General features: G+C 38.7%; 1 long non-coding RNA gene across 7 annotated transcripts in view; it reads right to left on the bottom strand.

Annotated features, from left to right (window-relative positions):
* The window catches only part of LOC112868308 (uncharacterized), a 362,521-nt gene that overhangs the window by 194,212 nt on the left and 148,073 nt on the right, over positions 1–20,236 (bottom strand). The window contains exon 3 of one of the 7 annotated variants that reach the window (XR_015254792.1): positions 19,185–19,314. The exons of the other annotated variants lie outside the window; for them this stretch is intronic. This is a non-coding gene — a long non-coding RNA (uncharacterized LOC112868308). The remainder of the gene's footprint in view (positions 1–19,184; positions 19,315–20,236) is intronic. 7 annotated transcript variants of the gene reach the window in all.

The raw sequence follows: 20,236 nt of genomic DNA, 5'->3' as shown, positions 1-20,236 counted from the left end.
ATACAAATATCTAGGTATAATTCAGCATTGTCTTGATTTTGAATTTTCTTATTCTGCTTCAACAAAAACATTTGACTATCACCACTGGATATTCAAAAGCTTTGATTTGTATGCAGTTCCTAGTCATTAGCAGTTAAAATGCCCCTTGCAGGGGCACCTGGGTGGCTCAGTCAATTAAGCTTGGACTCTTGATTTTGGCTCAGATCATGATCTCACGGGTTCATGAGTTTGAACCCCACACTGTGCTCTGCACAGACAGCATGGAGCCTGCTTGGGATTATTTCAATCAATCTCTCTCTCTCTCTCTCTCTCTCTCTCTCTCTCTCCCTCCCTCTCTTTCTGTCCCTACCACACTCATGCTCTCTTTCTCTCTCTCAAAATAAATAAATAAATTTTTAAAAAATTAGAAAAAAATGTCCCTTGCAGTTTTTCTCTGTTGTCAGCTCTATTTGCTTTTTAAGTCAAACCAATTTAAATCAAGTATCTGCCAAATATCTGGTAATCCCAGGAGGAGCAGAAAGTCTCAACACTTGTTATTTACACTTGAAAAGAAATGACTTTTTGTTGTACACCCCTAACCTCACATGCTACTAGACATTATAACCTTTAGACACATAGTCACATCCCCAGCAGACTTTTGAGGACTAAAGTTTCCAATTAGAGATTTCTTAGGAAACCAACTTGCATCCCAACAGCTACTTAAAAAAAGAGGTCATTGATTTCCTTGGTAACAGCTGTGGACTTTTGTATTTTGAATCAGACTTACATCTCAGCATCAGATGTAACTAGCTTATTAAAGAGACCATACCTTTTACAAGAATTAAACTTAAAAAAAATCTGAAGAGAATATTTGTGTTTTCAAATGAAAATATTAGAAGTTTTTGGATAGCTTCTGAGCAACCAAAATGATCATAAAATCTAGTGTCCGGTCTATTGAACTGTGTCAAAAACATTTTGGAATAAACCAATGTATAAATAAACATATAAATGCATACACTAAGAAAGGCAGATACCTTTTATAGAACAGAAATAATTGGGTATATGAGCACGAGTGAGCAGTGGAGCAGACAGCCTAGAGAGAGCTAGAGTAACTATAAAAGCTTAGCTGTAAGCTACAAAACAAAGAAGGCAGTCATTTAAAAGAGATTCAAATTGGCAAAACCGATGTGAAGTGGAGCACCAATGAATCTTTTATTAATGCAGTCTAAAACAGCACGTATAATATTGACAAATGCTTCTGCATTCCATGTTTAGTTAATGAGACCATCTTGAAGAATGCATGTTGACCACTTATAACACTCAAGGCTCCCTTTAACCTCTTGCTCCTCAGAAATGTGGCTTTTGAATCATCTATTTATGGTTGGACATGACATTACAAGATTGGAAACTTCACTTTCCCCCTCAGGAGCAAATGGAAGTCACAGCAAGCATCAGCCCTTCCTGCACTCACCAGCCACAGGGGAGCTCAGGAGCAGAGAGGAAATGATGGATGGATACCACACCTAAGAAAGCCACTGCTTCCTGAAGGATCTGACTATATGGGTTAAGCACAAACTAGTAATGAAGAAAAGAATATTCAGTGTAGCCAAATCCAGGGGATTAAAAACTCATTTCTATTCTCATTTTCCAAGCAGGATTCAAAGTTTTGATTTTCATAAAAGGGGAATAATATAAATGTTTAATTGTGTTAATAAATAAGGAATAATTATGTTCCAGCTAAAACTAAATCATAGAGTAAGTTTTCCACATCATTATTAGTGCCAACATGCTTGAGATATAACTTTACCTTCAGAGGTGATTTTATATTGGGCATTAATAGTCTGCCTCATCCCTCCAACTCCTTCCAGCAAAAAGAAATTCCCAGGCAAAGGACTGAAATCCCCACTAATGGAGAAGTCACCCTTTATGAAGTAAGCATTTATGTTTAAATGCTTCTTGTTCAAATACAAATAGCCCTCAAAACAGAGTATCAAAGCTTAGAAATCTTGAACATTTCAAGTGTAGATTTGCTTATCAAGGTCTTTTTGCTTCAGGGAAACTAGGGGAAGGGAAAACCCTGAGGCTCTTGTGTGGCCTGGGTAATTAGGGTTTCACCAAATAATTACCTGTCCACTTAGAATGCTGGGAGCAGCAAAGAGGGAGTGGGACACAGGGATTCTGATGGCATAGAAAAGAGAGACATAGGCCCATAGCTCCTCAAACACCAGGCCTCATCCTTCTAGGCCTCTGCCCTTGAAACTCTGCTTCTCTGTCCCAGCCCCAATGTCACCTCTCTACCCAACTAGTTCCTATTCAACCTTCGAGTCTTAGCATAAATGCTACTTCCTGAGGCAAGCTTTCATGGGCTCCTAAGATTAGCATGTTGTCATAGAACACTGAAATTTTCCAATTTTGAATATAGCAAATACCAATTAATTCTCTAATTATTTTTTAATATCAGCTTCCCAACTGGACTACTAGCATCAGCACAGAAGGGCCATAGCTGTATTACTTACCATTTTTTTCCCAGCCCCTAGCACACAGTAAGGAAATAAAAAATATGTGTGACAGATTGATTGGTACATTGTGAATGCATTCAGTAAGTGGAAGTGGAGTGTTATAGCAGCTCCTGTTATAGCATGACAGGAGGGTGATGGATATCTGGGTGGCAAGATGAGTCTGCAAAGAGAATGGATAAGGTTGAAGGAAAAAAATGAAGGAGGAAATAATCTTTAATTTCACAATTTGACCAAGCTTTGCCCTGTTACTTTGTATTGGCCCTTACGTTTTCTATTTCCTATAGCCTTTGCTTTGAGGGTTTTGGTAGAAACAACAAAAAATCAGACAACAATTTAAATAGTGCCTACCATGTGTCAATGCTATTCTAAATGCTGCACGTATACTAACTCATTTGGTCATCACAGTAACCCTATGAGAGAAAAACTGTTTTATTATCCTCACTTGAAAGTGAAGCAATGAGAGATTAAGTTGTTTCCCAAATTCACACAGGTAGAATATAGTGGACCTAGTGTTAGAACTCAGCACTCCGACTTCATAATGCATGTGCTTAGATGATTTGGTAGGATTACGTACAAAGGGAGTACAGAAGACATCCTCACTTAATTAACATCTATTTCCAACCTTCTTTTCCCTTGCCTATCTCCTTTGTAGAAAATATCAAATGTCACTGCTTTTCTTGTCTTCTTTGCACCTAGCAGTGGCTTCGTAAGCCATTTCTGATAAATAAGGCATAAGCAGACCATCTTCTGGACAGAAAATCCTTCTGAGAAAGGATTACTTTTCTGAACATGTAATAGTATAAATGTGGGTGTGGCCATCTTTCCCTCTGGTTCCTGCCTGGAACACAGATAGTAAGCCCTGGCAGCCATCTTGTACCCAAGAGGGAAACACTGAAGAATCATGAAGGTGATAGCCAAAGCCTTGAAATATTGAGGCACTGAAGCAATATCAGCATCTAATCATATTCATTCTCCTTGTATGTGATAAAAACAAACTCCAATTACTCACTCTTGGTAATGTTTTCTATTACTCATAACTGAAGACAAGCTTAAATGATACAAGTCACAGAAAACATTACCAATAGCAGGTAAAAAAGACTTGAGGTAGTTTTGTTTATTTATTTGCTTATTTTACCACACAATAAAAAAAGAGTGTCCAAGAGATTTCTGAAGACATGTCAACCTATAATGATAATTTAAGAAAATACTATGAACAGCTAGAATTATGCCCTATTATACCAGAGTTTCAGAAAGAAAAAAAACATTCACAAGGGCCTACCTGAAGATCATTCAAAGGAGATTGTATACAGAGAATTATAGAGTCAAGGAACAAATGGGATAATGAAGCACCCAGAATCTAGCAACAGCAGGAACCTGGGCAAAAAGAGAGAACAAAGTTACCAGAGGTCAGAAAGACCTGAAGCTGGGAAGGAGCCCACTACACAGGAACTTTGTCCATGGAGATACGTAGTCACTGCCAGGGCCATGGTAGTCAGGGCTGGAGCGGGAGGTGGGTGCGTAACTATACCAATACTCCTCTTTTCTTATCCCCTGCCAGAGGCTCCCCTGTTGCAAACCCAACTGGAAGTGAGAGGGCAAGAAGACCCTGGGAGATCCCCTTCATAGAAATCAGTCTCCTAGGGCACTGAAAAAGCAGAGAAGGACTGAGAATAGATCTGGTAGCATTGTGGTCTGGGGCTCAAAGGGAGAGCTGGAATGAAAAACAAGAGGTACAAATGGAGAATACAATCAAACTTGCCTTGGAACAGAGAGAAAATGGATTTCCTCCTCGTCTTTTTTCATAGGTCTCCCTAAACTAACTAAATGTTGAATATTTGGTAAAAGTAATAAGAATACTTCTAGCCCCTACAAATGGTGTGGCCAATAGCAAGTTACTCAACCATTGTCTTAAGGAATCCCAAGTCCATCTATACCCTGATGGTTCCAGGATTCAAGAGAATAGCTCATCCAATGCCCTACTCTTTTATTTCCTGGACTGACTTAATGATCTTCATTCATACCCATTTGTGACTATACTTCAATTATACATATATTTTTCCACTGGGAACTGTGAACATAAACAATCTTCAGTCTTGATACAGTGATGTAGGAGTTTGAAAAAAGCCCCTCTCCAACACATCTAAGCCAAACCCAGACCCTGTAAATATGCTAACTTATATGGTATAAAGAACTTTGCAGGTGTAATGCAAAACAGGTGGAAACAATGAGGTAATCACAAGTGTCCTTTTAAAGATAGTGGGAGATGCTACCATAGTGGTGGAGACAACAATGTGATGACAGAAGCAGAAATTGGAATAATGCAGCCACAAGCCAAGGAATGCCAGCAGCCACCATAAATTGGAAGAGGCAAGGAATGGATTCACCCCTAGATCCTCCAGAAGGAACCAGTCCTGGAAACACCTTGGTTTTAGTCACATAAAACTCATTTCAGACTTCTTCTTGAGAACTTATAAGAGAACAAATTTCTATTGTTTTAACATGTTAAGTTTGTGGCAGTCAGTAGGAACCCAATACAAACACCTTTCCTTTCAGCTCCGCATATGTTTGATTCCTCAGAGAGTTCCCTGGTTCTTTTATTTTCCTTCAACAGTGTCCTGCTGTCTGTCCTTCTCTCCATTTGCATGATTTCCTTCAACATCCTCTTTTCCCAAGTACCCCTTTTCTTCCATCACACCCACTCAGCAAACACCAACTCTAGGTCAGTCCCAGTACCTGCTTTCTCATTCCTAGACCTGGGATGCCAGGAACTTCTGAAGAAAAAAAAAATATCACAATTTCAGGAAATTTTACCACTGAAAATATAAGTTCTCAAACTTAACTTTAGGACAGCTTTTTTCTCCTAATTTTCTTGAGTCTATTTGTCTCCATGCCCTTATCAGATTTTTCCAGAGACATTTTTTAATAAATCCTTTTGTGGGGTCTGCTTCTGGAGAATCTAATCTAAGACATTAGAAAAACCAGCACTATGTCTCCTTCCTCGTGGATAACAGCGCTTAAGATATAAAGTCAACAAGCAGGAAGATGGGTTGAATCTCTGCTTCCAATCACTCCAGCCCCTCCAACAGATAAACTGGTAAATTCTCATTCTTCCGTAAGCTAGATTGAGTTTGATTTCTGTTACTTAAAATTAAGAAACACAATTCATCAAGGGGAGATAGAGTGACTCCTTTCCTTTCTCCATTTAACAAGATTTTCTTTCTTTTTTTTAACTTTTTTTTCACATTTATTCATTTTTGAGAGAAAGAAAGAGCATTAGCTTGGGAGGGGCAGAAAGAGAGAGAGACACGGAATCTAAAGCAGGCTCCAGGCTCTTACCTCTTGGCACAGAGCCCAATGCAGGGCTTGAACTCAGGAACCGTGAGATCACGACCTGAGCCAAAATTGGATGCTTAACCGACTGAGCCACCAGGCGCCCCTAACAACAGATTTTCTAAACAAGGGAGACATGTCCATGATATCACCATAGAGGGGAGTAAATCAGCAGTATTTTCTAAATAAAGTTATCACAAGATCACTGTCATATTCATTGTACTTTGGGTGTCATATACTCAACTTATAATTTATATATCTTCCACTAGGGTTTAAGGGTCTGTTTCCAGTCTCTTCCACAGTAACAAGCACCTGAAAAATTCAATCTATCTTGATACGGTGCATAATACATATCATATATATGTTAAGAAAGAAAAAGAGAAAAGAGCAAAACCTTTCTAAAATGCACATCTGATCATGTCAGACCATTGAAAGCCTTCAGTACCGCTTCTTTGTTTTCAAGATAAGGTTCATACTCTTGAAAATATCCTCCAAATACTATATTTTGTGGTGGAGGGTGCAATCTCCAACTACATTCTCCCCCACTCCACTTTCATATTCCCATTACAGTGAAGACTTTCACCTCCTTGAGTGACATGCTCTTTCTTAGCCTTGGGCCTTTTTCCCTCCTCTCCTTCCACATGCTCATACCTCAGCCTCTCACCTCACTTGGATTACTTCTTTTGAGGTTTCAGGACTTTGCCAAAATGTTACTTCTTCCAGGAAGCCCTCTTTGATGTCCCACAATCTATGTCTCTTATGTGCTCCCATTGTTCCCTTTTACTCTCCTATAATTTCATATATCACTCTCTAATGTGATTAAATTTGTTTGTTTGAAATAGGAATATATGAGGTAAAATAGTGTCTGTTTGTTCAATGTTATATTGCTGGAGTCTAAACCAGTACCTGACTCATAATATATTCCTATTTTTGAATGAATGGTTGAAAAAGAAAAGAGAAAGAGATGTTGAGAGAGGAGAAATGATGTCTTTTTGAACACCAGTGTAAACGGACACTGATTCCAATCAGGAAATGTCTCCTGGAGAGAAATATCTTGGTGGAAAAAAACATGTATGTATATTTTCACGCCAGCATAATTCTCCCTGGATGTCAACTCTTTATGATAGCTAAGGTTAGTAACCATAAAATATGTACTCAGATACAAGACAACTCCTGTGATTAAACAACAGGATCCAGGGTCACTTAGCCATGATATCTGGCTTCCCTCCCAGAACAAGGTACCCAAGTTCTCTTAGAAGAAAGCTGAGATTGTATACTCACTGCCAAGGAGACTTAGGCTGATCACTTAACCTCTTTATTGTTATATTAACTTATAGATTAATAGTCAGGGGCAGCTAGCTGTAAAAACTGCTATTTAAAACAACTATTTCCAAATGTGTCATTTAGTAAGCAGGCATATTAAAGAATAAGGAGATACTGACTTACAGAATGAAGTGCAAGACTGAAAGTCAGAAGTTCATGCACTATGAAAGCAGAAACAGAAAGCACTAATCTACGTATTCTGTCTTATCTGGTGCAGTGATAAACTTACCATTCTTTCAGAAGAGTTTATTCGTTTTAAACTGTCAAGTTTTACCTTGACTAAGATCATTTTGCTGAATGTTATAGCCTCAAATGACGGAGTAACCATTTTCAGAAATGGAGGATATGACCATGGTACTGCCACTCCCCTATGCAACTTTCTTGATGGTCACACTAACTCATCATGACATTCTTTTCCATGAGACAGACTCATTCTCAGAGTGTTCCTCAATGCATTCTTTCAGCAGTCACTGCTGGCCAATTAAAGTTGCCACAGGAGATAAAATTACGGTGTCACTCTGACTTTTCTGTTGAACCAATGACAGAATTATCTTTTGGGGTGTTAAACACTCATTTCCCTGCCATTACTGATTTCCCTGTCAATATTCACAGAACTACTCACTACATGCCAAGCTCTTAGAGCACATAGGGTGACACCTATGGAACCAGTGAAAATAACTGCCGACCCACATTGATTTTAAGCAGCATTTACTTCTTGGGGCTTACCCTTTGTTTCCTTTGCTATAATGTTATGGATTCCTTCAATGTTCACAGGTGCAAATAATGCCTGAAGGCTCATCTCATGGTCAACCCAATCCAGTCCAAATCTACAGAGATGTGGGTAAGGCATCCACACAGGCAAGAGTACCAGTAAGGCTTCTTTGTTTACATAAAAGTATATCAATCCTACCCACATACACCTTTCATTTTTAAATATCTTGATCCAAGTACATTTGACAAAGAATGCTTGAAAATATGATCTTTGCCTTATGCTATTTGCTTCCCATCTCATCATTGATCTTAAAATCTATTTTATCTTCCAAATTCCTTGGCCCTCCATATTTCCTCTCTTATCTCATAATCCAGCTCAGGGTTATCTAAAATTCAATCATTTATATCATGCCTTCACAACCTTTGCCAACTGTACTCTTATAGGTGATAGACAGATAGATAGATGACAGATAGATAGATAGATAGATAGACAGACATAGATAGACATAGACATTGATAGATATATAGACAATCTATTTTTAAGTAGCTCACTTTTTATAATCTTTTGCTTGTCCTAAGTAAGAATACCCACTGACTACTTATATATGTTCTTATGATACACATTAAAAACCTTCATAATTACAACTTAAAGTGATTTAGTACCAACTAAAATGATCTTAACTGTGAGTATAACTCTCTGAGAAACAATGATTTATGACAGTGGTTGTCAATACTGGCATATCAGAATCACCTTCTCAGACTTCTTAAAAAATTCCAATTCCTAGATCTCACCCCAGAACAATTAAATCTGAATGAGAATATCTGACAACAATGGTATGTTCGAAAGATAAAAAATTATCATGCAGAAGATTCTCACTCTAGCCTATGAACTGTGTGAAAAACTCAAGATAGACACTTTCAATTAAAAAAAGATGTGATTGATGCATCACTAACTAACTTTGGGATTTCTTCCCATCAGGAATTTAGAAACTGGCATTCAATTTCTGTCCTAATCACTGGTTCTAATTTTTAAAAAGTGAGTTGTTGTTGGCTACAAAATTTAATTTTTCAAAGTTCATTTAAACTGAACAAAATAAAATCTTTCTTGACTAATGTAGAGTTCTTGACGTTCCTCCACCTGTATGCATTGGACTTGACTATGAGTTCTTTAAGAACAGGGCCTTTATATATATATATATATATAGATAGATAGATAGATAGATATAGATATAGATATATAGATATATATTTATACACACACACACACATATATATACCTATAGCTCTAATATTCATAAGGTTCGAGTTGTGTAAAAAATATTTTATAATTAGGGCACCTGGGTGGTTCCGTCGGTTAAGCATCCGCCTCAGTTTCTGCTCAGGTCATGATCTCACAGTTTGTGAGTTCAAGCCCCATGTCAGGCTCTGTGCTAATAGTGTGGAGCCTTCTTGGGATTCTCTCTCTCCCTCTCTCTCTGCCCCTACCCCACTCACGCCCTCTCTCTCTTTCTCAAAATAAGTGAATAAACTTTAAAAATGTTGTAATTACTTCCCTTCTCACTTGGACCTCATCATCTCTGTTGCAAGGTTTTCTTATAATAACTTGAAAGATAAAGACTAAAGTTTTCTAATATCTCATCCCTTGCTAAAAGGTAATAGTGAGAAATTAAATGCCATCTTAATTATCCGTTTTAACTGCACATGTTTTAGCATTTGAGATCTGAGGAGCTCCCATCAATTTCAAAAGAGGTGATTGCTTCTAACCATTACAATTGAACTGGCAGCATTTCATTCATATCCAACCACTGTCCAGTGTCCAGGACTTGCTATGTGCTCAATATATCTGAAATGGGGATTTGAACAAACATGACTTGTGGAATATAATCACAACACTTTTCAGTGGGGAAGTTTTTCCTCTATCACTTGATAAAACCCCTGGCAAGCCCCACAGCTTCCTACCAAGTACATTTAACCTTCAAAAAATTCATTTTCTTCATCTGAGAAGAAAGGGCTGATACTATATACCAAGCCCTCCTTTCTACTTTTAACATTCTCTCTCTTTTTTAAGCGTATAATTCAATGATATTAAGTACATTCATATTGTTGCTCTATTTCTAATTTTCTGACAATATGAATTTTCTCTGTCGGATCTGGATATGTCTTAACTTTGTTTTCTCATTCATAATTTCAGGAAATGGGATGACACCTTGCATTTCCATAGAGATCCCACTATGGTTTAAGTATTGATTTCATGTACGCTTTTCAGCAAGGACAGGGTCTGTGCACACAGTGGATCCTGACAGAGCTAAAGTCGTTGACCTACAGAGAATGACATACAATCTGCCTGATGATTTTAACGTCTTCCTATCAGGCATTTGCCTTTTTTTTTTTTTTTTTTGAGAAGGTTTTAGTTTTCATTTAATTGATACATGTATTCAATGTGATTTCTTCCTCTCCATCAAGCTTTTGGATAGGTGCTACCAAATCTGCAAATATGGGCACCTTTCATACACCTGTGGAGAGATATATATTGGAAACTTCCTTCACACCATTATAAATTTCTCATATAAGACCTAGGGCTCACATTTTCTTGAGCTCCAAGAGCAGTGACTGCAAAATACTGGCAATTCTTATTATGGTGATATCTCTCACTGAGGCATAAACAGTCACTGCAATTGCATTGTCCTTGACTGATGTTTTTATTTTCTTCAGAATTAAATCCGAGCCAATTCTACCATATGTTGCACACAAAGGAAGAGATAATTTTGGTTTGTTCCCTTCTCTTTTGTATCTGAAGCCCAACCTTTTAATTTTCTTATCTTGAAGAGAGATGTCAGAAAGAAATCTTTTTTGTTCCATATTGTTGAGCCAGTAATGAAAAATGCAAACTAAAACTTGCATTCTACTTTCTAGTACCAAATGAAAGGAACACATAGTTCTAGTGGGTAACAGCCAAGAAACTGAACTGTATCCTGAGGGGCCAGGAAGGGTAAACATGGCATCGTATTGTTCAGAGCAGCACTATTATGGGATGTAGATATCACTCGTGCCCTTCCTCTCAGAGAGTACATATTATACTAGAAATAGGAATGTGTGGGTGGTGAAAAATCCTCATAAGAAACCAAGATACAACCTATTGCCCTCTATTTCTATTTGGGGGAAAATAGCCAAGAGGTTGATGAGGAACCAAGGAAGTTGGATCACATTCTTCTTTTTATCCATATTCACTTATTTATTCTTTCTTTTGTACCATAAACTATATATCAGCACTGTGCTAGCTTCTGGGAACACAAATATAAGCTGTTAGCCATCAATAAGCTGAAATCAAGTTGGGAAATAGTAACCTATGCAGATTCTTATAATACAAGCTTTCCAGAGATCATGATTCTGAATTAAATTTTGCTTTAGTTAAACACTAAGCATAAATTTAACTAGTTGAGTAATACCACTTCACACTTGTAAAAAATTTGTTCCTTACCACATTCACACATACACACTTACCCGTAATAATATATTACGGGTCAGGGCACCCAGGAGTGTCAGGGCACCCAGGAGGCTCAGTTGGTTGAGGGTCTGACTCTTGATTTTGGCTCAGGTCATGATCCCAGGGTCGTGGGGTCGAGTCCCATGTTGGGCTCCATGCTGAGTATGAAGCCTGCTTGGGATTCTCTCTCTTTCTTCCTCTGCCCCTCTCCCCTGCTCATGTGTGCATTCTCTCTCTCTCTCCAAAATAAAAAAATTAAAAATGAAAGCTGAGCATAAATTAAACTTTAAAGGAAGGAGTTAAAAGGTGAAGGACTGTAGACAGGATTGTGTTTTAGTTGCAACACTCTGGCTGCTTTCGGAATATGAATTTTGAGGAGGCAGAGCTGTTAATTATAATAGAGAGAGCAAACTGGGAGCTCATGAGCTACATCTAAACTACGTGAGCGCTTGTGTGTGTGTGTGTGTGTGTGTGTGTTTAATTATTCTCTGCTTGTTCAATGCTAACATGCAATTTAACAAACCAAATTTTCAGTTTAAGTAATTAAAAAGCAGGAAATTTCACATAAAAATTTGGATTCCTGGCTTGTATTGAAAAACCGGAAACTCTGGGGTTATAAGACCTGCTTTTCTGGATGACAGTAACTGGCAGCAGTTGAGTAGCAACTGCTCTTCAGCATGCAGAATGGACTCTCCTACTCGACTGCCTGACCTGCTTTCACCAGCACATACTACACGCCTGGGCCTGTGGCACCTGCCCCTTTACACTACCTTCAAATACACTGCATGTTAAATATTCTTGATATAAACGGCCAGAAGAAAACACATACCTGAACTAGCAACTGTGTTCTCACCAGCTACCCCAAACTAATGGCACAAACGTATGGACCAGACAAATGTGAAGACAAGCTTTAGATAAGCGCAGGGGTAATGCCCATTCATAGGATCATTTCAAACATCATTTTCATCTTTTGACAGCACTGCACATTTTAGGTATGATGGTAAAATGACCCAAATGTAGAACAACTGAACAATCTCTTCCTGGGATTACAAGCAGTAACTTACCAGAAGGAAATACCATTTCGATTATAGTTCATTAGCAACTCCAATATTACTAGAGCAGAGTAAACCCACCCTCACCCTCCTCTTCCTTGGACCCAGTGCGCCCTTGAGATATGGAACACATAGGGTTTCAAGAAGTTTCCCAAATAAAGCCCCTGGCCACTATCCTTCCCAGCCCTGACAAAAGAACTATGTGCGACACTGGTCACTAACTTCCTCTTTTTCAAGGCCCATGTAATTTGTGGCTTCTACTTTTCTGAGTTCCTTTACAACGGCTATACATTTCATCAAGACTTTTAGCCAGAAAGAAATCATGTTATTAGAGAAGAGAGCAGAATAAAATTAAAAGAGCATATACTTTCTGCCAATTATACCATACCTGTGAGTTTCCTCATTTGTAAATATTACAGGCCACAGGAAGAATTCCCAACTCCTTTCCATGTTTTATGAGACCTTTCATGATCTGCTTACCTCATTACCCAACTCTCCCATCCCTTCAGCCCCAAATTGAGTCGCCAGTAGTATTATGTGCTTTTATTTCCTCAAACATGTCATGTTCTCCCTTCCTGATCTCAGCACATGCTCTTCCCTCAACCTTGAACACTTTCATGAGACCCCTACCATTTGTTGCATATTAGTTACCTACTGTTCATGTAACAAAGTAACCAAACTTAGCAGCTTAAAACAACAAATATTTATCTCATAGTTTCTGTGGATCAGGAATCTAGAAACAGTTCAGCTGGGAGATTCTGGTTCAGGGTCTTTCATAAGATTGTGGTCAAACTGTTGGCCAGGGATACTGTCATCCAAAGCTTTTCTTGGGATGGAGAATTCACTTCCAGGATGGCTCACTCATATGGCTATAGGCAGCAGGTCTCAGTCCTTTGCCTCCTTTTGGCAAAGGTATCAGCTCCTCATCACATAAGACTTTCCACGTGGTTTCCTGAACATCCCAACAACATGTCAGCTGACTTCTCCCAAAACAAATGGTCTGAGAAGGAGCAAGGCAGAAGCCACGTGTCTTTTATGACCTAGTCTTGGAAGTGAAACACCATTACTTTGGCCATATTTTTTTTTATTAAGTCAGTAAGTCCAGTCTACACGCAAGGGAGGCAAATTAAACGCCATCTCTTGAAGGGAATGTCAAAGAACTTGTGGACACATTTTATACCACCACAGTCTTGCTAAAGCCAAATGTCAGATAGTTATTTTCTTGGCTAGTCTTTGTGACTGCCCCAAGACTGATATGGTATCTCTCTTTAGCTCACAGGAGGTACTTCTCCAAATAAGGACTACATTTTTGGAAAATACCCTAATTCGTCTGTCTTTTGCAGTAGAGAGTAAGCAACTTGAAGCTAAGGACTGAGTCTTGCTCGCATGTGTATCTCCAAGCCTGGCATAGTTCTTGGCTGTTGGTAGGCATTCAATGGTCCCTGAAAAATGAATCATGCCACTCAAATAAGTTCTTTTCTAGCCTTTCCACAGGATAAGCAGAGAATGAAAGGGGAGAAATGAATTTTATACTGCACTGCCTCCTGTGTCTTGCATTTTGTATATATTATCTCATTCAGTGACGCTGAAAACTATGATAGAAACACAACTGTGTGGTGGAAAAGAATGCATACACTCCTGCCACTTGTTACCATAGAGTCTTGGCAGCTAACTTAGACTCTTGGCACTTTAGTTTTCTCCTAAAAAAAAAACAACTAAGGATGTAATAATTCCTTTACCAACCAACATGGCTTTAATAGCATCAAATAAAACAACATAAATGAATGTTAAATACAAACCATAAAACATCATACAGTATATGAATATTACTATTTCTCAAATTTCTATGGAGTATGGATGATATTGCTAAACATGGAGAAGATGTTTCCATTTTTGGAAACTTAATCAAATGTGAAATTCTTATCCCAATATTTTAATTAATTCATTCATACTAGTATCATTTTTTAAGTTTACTTATTTATTTTGAGAGAAAGAGAGCATATGTGCACACATGGGGGGAGGGAGGAGCAGAGACGGGGAGAGAGAGAATCTTAAGCAGGCTCCGTACTATTAGTGTGGAGCCCAAGTAGGGCTGGATCTCAATAAACTGTGAAATCATGACCTGAGCCAAAATCCAGAGTTGGACATTTAACTGACTGAGCCATCTAGGTGTCTCCATTCATTCTAGTATTGGTTGAACTCCTACCATGTGCATATTCCAAGCATAGCCCAAGTGCTCAGATACCTTAGATCCTTCAATTCAGTCCAAAAGCACCTGCAAGTTCTCAAAATCTTTTTATACAATTAGGTTCCATTTGTAATAACTAGCACTTTTTAAATGACGGCGAAGCTTGCCAGAACAACAATGCAAACAGTGGGCTAGAGGACTTAGTTGACTATTTCTGGAGTCAGATCTCTAGTAGTGCCTGCTGCTTGCTGCTAAAGTCTTGGGTCTCCTCTCAGGGCAGGAAGTGTTGGTGCCTGGCATTCAGCAAGCGCTTGATCTTGGTTAAACAGAATGACATAAATTGCTATCCCTTGTACAAGGGTCATTAGATGTGATGGCTAGATGGAATGGCTCAAGTTTCCAAGCAAGCTGCCATATTTTGCAGAGTAAGAAGTAGAAGCTCACTAAGGTTAAGTCCCAAGATCATACACGGAGTCAATTGCAGAGTTTAGATTCCAAATGAATATTCTGACTTCCAGCTGTATGCGCATTACCTTTATTAAATACTGGACTCTATTTTAACAGTTTATCAATAATAGGGTTCCTGGGTCCTGGGTGGCTCAGTCGGCTAAGAGTCCCACTCTCAATTTCGACTAAGGTCATGATCCCCCAGATTGTGAGATAGAGCCCTGGGTCAGGCTCTTCATTGGGCATGGAGCCTTCTCAAGATTCTCTCTCTCCCTCTCCCTCTGCCCCTCCTCCTGCTCACACTCACTCTGTCTCTCTTTCTCTCTCAAAAAAAAAAAAAAGTTTAAGAGATTATCAATAGAAATAGATGACAAAAGATGACTTGTCTCACAGGCTTTGCCCAAAGGACTATAGAGTAATGATGTCAATAAAGTACTTCACATATTTCCTTAATTATTCCAATGATAGCAATTGTGGCCAAAGTTTATGGACAAGCAGCACAGGCACATTAAATCTTCTGGATACCGGGGTAGCATTTAACACAAAGCAAATTGTGCATGAAAGGTATCCTGCAAAATGTTAATGTTAGAGCCGTCTTTTTGGCATAATAATAATATACAATAAAGTGTCAACAGCACCACAGAAGTAAACTAGCACAAATTGTGCCTTTGTTTTATTTCTCCTCTCATCTGTATTTTCCTGATTATTAAAGGTCAATAGTATTTCCCCTAAAGAAAATAAGTGCTTTGTATCAATCGCGAGGCTGTGTGTCAGTTTTCCAATCAAGATGATTCTGATGATGCTGAAGGCAGATTATTCACGCTCTGCCTTAGTTTTCTTGAGGAAGAGGGACTCATCCATAGGCTCATCTCACTAGCTGTTGAAAGCTAGAACGATTTCAATCACTTCCCAATATCTTCTTCCAGCAGTACTCTCATTACTTTCCCTTAACTACTGGTTTTGGACTTGTGGCTTTTACAAACACGCTGATCTTCCTCATGGAGTGTGATTACCATCAAATCATCCACGACACCTCTGGCAGGTTTTGAGCCAGGCTGGGCCTGCCTAAGCTCCTCTTAAGGAATTTGACCCTGAAGCAAAAACTTGAGAGTTTCACTGCTGGACCCATCAGTCGATATAAAATGTAATTCATTTTAGGCAGGAAAATATTCACTGTTCCATTTTCCCTAGTGCCTTGGAGGAATGCATGTGGCCTGTTTGTCTAAGTTCCAAGTGAGCAAAGCTTCAATATGCCTGGCATTTGGGGAAAGGAGTTGTAACTCTGAGTGAAAGAAAGTAAAGGGGCTTATTTGTGAGGGCCTTGCTAGCAGTCATCTCATGCTGTAAAGCAAAAGCAACACACAAATTGGTGAGAAGTGCCGTGCGGTGGTTAAAATGTATGCTTTCATATAAGAACTTGGTTTACAATCAAGCTCTGCACTTGGCAATTGCGTGAACCACGGTGAAAATTAAAACTTATTTATAAATTGGAGATAAAATACCTGAGAGCAATGTTGTGAGGATAAGAGAAATAATGACTCTAGATCATTTATTCGGTGCCTGTAACATACTCAGTGTTGAATGAATTGGAGCTCTTATTATTACAAATAGTAAAACCAAACAAAGGTGACTTATTCTCTAAATAGTGTTCTCTGCTCTTTAAGAATTCAAGAGGCTTTGCAATGTACACTTGCTTTCACCATAAATATGTGATAGATCACTAAACTGACCTAAATTCCCTGAGCCAATTAATGAAATGAGAACATTTATTCCTGTAAAGATGCAAAGCTCTGAACTTCCAGGATCTAAGTGGAGGTAAATCTAAGCTGTCTCCTCTCTTTCATCGGGAATTTTCAAGCGCTAGAATGAAAATCTACAGCTGGTCAAAGTGAGGCCTCACAGGTGTAGAGAATTTCTTTTGAGACGGTTCCCATTTACAAAATCTTGGGCTACACCACCCTAAAGTACTTCACAACAAATCCTCTTCTCCAACTAATACAGATCTCAGCATTAGCAAAGGAAAACGTTGATAGAGTAAAAATCCAGAGTAATCTCATTCAGTGATATTTTGCTATCCAATTAAATTTGCTTTCCTCTCTTATAAATAAGACTAATGGTATAAGTATAATGCAGAATGAAAAATTACAATAGTACTTTTAGTGCCATGGCAAGCAGCCCGTTCCTCCAAATTAGGATTGCCAAATAAAATACAGGATGCTCATTAAATTTGAATTTATGATGAACAACAAATAATTTTTTTAACATAAGTATGTTATAGATCGGTCCTGGCCTTTGGAGGTGGACTTAGAAAAATCATCAGGGTCACCCTTCATGACCAAACTCTATGTCAGATGTACATTTGAGACATAAAAATTTAACTGTGTGTCCTATATTTTATTTGCGAAGTCTGGCAACTCTCTTACAAATGAACTGAATCTGAGGTGCCTGAGTGACTCAGTCAGTTAAGCATCTGACTTCAGCTCAGGTCATGATATCACAGCTTGTGGGTTCGAGCCCCACATCGGACTCTGTGCTGACAGCTCAGAGCCTGAAGCCTGCTTCGGATTCTGTGTCTCCCTCTCTCTCTCTGCTCCTCCCCAGCTCACACTCTGTCTCTCTCTTTCTCTCTCTCTCTCCCTCAAAAAATAAATAAACATTAAAAAAAAAAAAAACACAAATGAACAAAGCAGACTCTACAGTTGTCATGCAATTACTTGATTACCTTTCAAAAAATCATATTCTAAGATCCCTTCAGACATTTTCCAGTACTTGTTTATTTTGAGGGGATAACAAAAATTCTAGGTTAGAAATTTATTGAGTGTGGTCACTTTTTATAATTTAATTTTACATAATGATAACTTCATAAGAAGAAAGTTAACATGCATAAAAATAGTACTTCACTCTCCATAGACAATCATGAAATAAATAGACAAGTGTAGGCTTCTGGGAACTGGAGACAGTTTTACTCTTATGATCGGAACCAGCTGGATAATTTTTTATACTAAGTCCATGACATTTGGTCACAAAGAAATTTCCAATTTCAAATTCTGGACAGTTTTCGCCAATGATATCATAGCCGAGAACTGGGTATTTTGGACTTGAAATGATATCAATATCATGTATTCGTAGACTGAAAGTTCAAAGTTCACTTGGGCTGATTTTGGACATTGTCATATTCGTGCCATCAAGGTTTTAATGCTGTTGAACTACCTTCTGGTGGCTGATAAGTGATAAAATCTGGAAAAAATCATTCCAAGTCCCAGTGAATAGTTGTAGTGCAGTTTCTCAACACATCCCTACAGGGTTTTGTGGAATTTCCTCTCATAAGGAGACCTCATTCATCTAATTGTTCAGTGTGTTGAGAGAAGCTTTGCAAGGATGTAGCAATGACAGCCTCAATGTGTGACCTTTGTTGGCTGAGGTCCTTCAAGCCTCTTATGGGTAGTTAATCTTGATGACCTGTGGCCCTTGAACTCGTCACAAGAGGATTCCAAGTCTTTTGCATTTCCCGTACAGTCTCTGGTGGATTTTGATCCAAAATGGGTAAGGACCGAATCTAGACCTCAAGAGTGCTGTGGGGTCAACAGAGCTGCTGTCTCAGCCATTACCACCTCTCCATGTGCTCTGCTCCCACCACCTTGTGGCCCTTTAACTGGAAAATGAACACCCCACCCCCACTTCTGGCCAGTCCTGCAGTGTTTATTTGAGGGAAAATACATCTTCTCATATGGAGTCCCTGGCAAGCTGCTCTTTTTGATTTCCACAACCTCCTTCCTCAAGGAACTTAGGACAAATTCCCAATGTTGGGTCAGACGATATTTCAGTGGCTCCTGCTTTGCCTCACTGTCCTCTGACGTTGCCACTTTGCACAGGCTTCTGTGCATCTCGATTCCTTTCCTTCACTGGAGTGAACTTCTTGTCCACCCAGAGCACTTTACCACCCTTTTATTTTTGGAGACAAACTTTAGAACGTTGGATCCCATTGTAAATTTAAATGTATTCCCTGTTTTATCCAAAATACTGATGTACTTTTGCTTGTTTGTTTATTCAAATAATATTTTGCTTCAACAATGTCGAGTCAAACAATTTGCTTCCTGCCTTCATGAATCTCGTAGCTTGGAGGAGATATAGGTACAGAAGAAATAACTTACCTTATGAAGACATAAGACTATCTTATGTCTTCTCAATTCTCTCTAAATCTTGTTGTCTTGTAATTTGTCAAACTTCAAAAGAATAGTGTTTGTTTGTTTGTTTTTTTCCTAAGGAAAATGCAGTTCTTGCCTAGAACAAAAGGAACATTACTCAGGTTTGGGTTTCAAATCAGACTTCTTTCTAGGTATATTTAGAGCAGTACTCTTGGAAGCTTGGTTTTCTGGAGAGAGAAAGAGGTGTTCTGAATCCTGAAAAACTCCCTTAAATATCGGTCTAAAGTTTGAAGAATTGACTAGGGCATTGATCATAGAATAGGGAAGGGTGTATGTAGGCAAGAATATAATCTTTGGCTTCAGGGATGCCCCCAGCTCCCATGAAGGAAGTAAAATAAAAAGCTTTTCCAGGGCTTTGGGAGGAATAATAGGAAGGTTGAGAGAAGGGGAATCTAGGTTAGGTACTGCCTGGGCATTCTCTAGACCCAGTGCACATCACCTCCCAGGCCTCAGCACAGAGTGGAGATGGGGAGCAAGATCATGAGTGCGGGAAACACGAAAGTCCAATGGATCAAACCAAGTAAAAAGAATGAAACAGGCTAAGTTTCTTCTTGTGGAAGAAATTCTAGTTATCACCAGATTTCCCATTCATTCTTCCTTCTGGGCATATGGCTCCCTGGAATCAGGCATGGCCATGTGATCTACTTTGAGCAATAAAATGTGAACAAAAGTGAAAAGTTTCACTTCTAGGTAGAAACACTAGAGTCTCCATGTGTTCCTCTCCTGCTAGGCAACTCAGAAGGACCCAGACAGCACAGTTATAAGATATCAGAGATTCCGTCAGCCTGGATTCCTGAGTATGCGCAGCAGTGATATTTGGATTGTATCTTACATTTCCTTATTATATTTCTCAATTTATCCTGAACTCAAGGGGAAACAACAAATATTTTGAGATGGAAATCATGGACTCAATTTTGGATATGTGAATATGTGATACCAGAGACATCTAAGATGTTAAGACAAATGGATATGTGGATATAAATTGATATAAAGAAAGA

This window comes from Puma concolor, chromosome C1 (genome assembly GCF_028749965.1).
Source record: "Puma concolor isolate L17-30 chromosome C1, mPumCon1.1.hap2, whole genome shotgun sequence".
Taxonomy (NCBI): Eukaryota; Metazoa; Chordata; class Mammalia; order Carnivora; family Felidae; genus Puma; species Puma concolor.
This window is presented reverse-complemented; position numbering and strand designations above follow the sequence as displayed.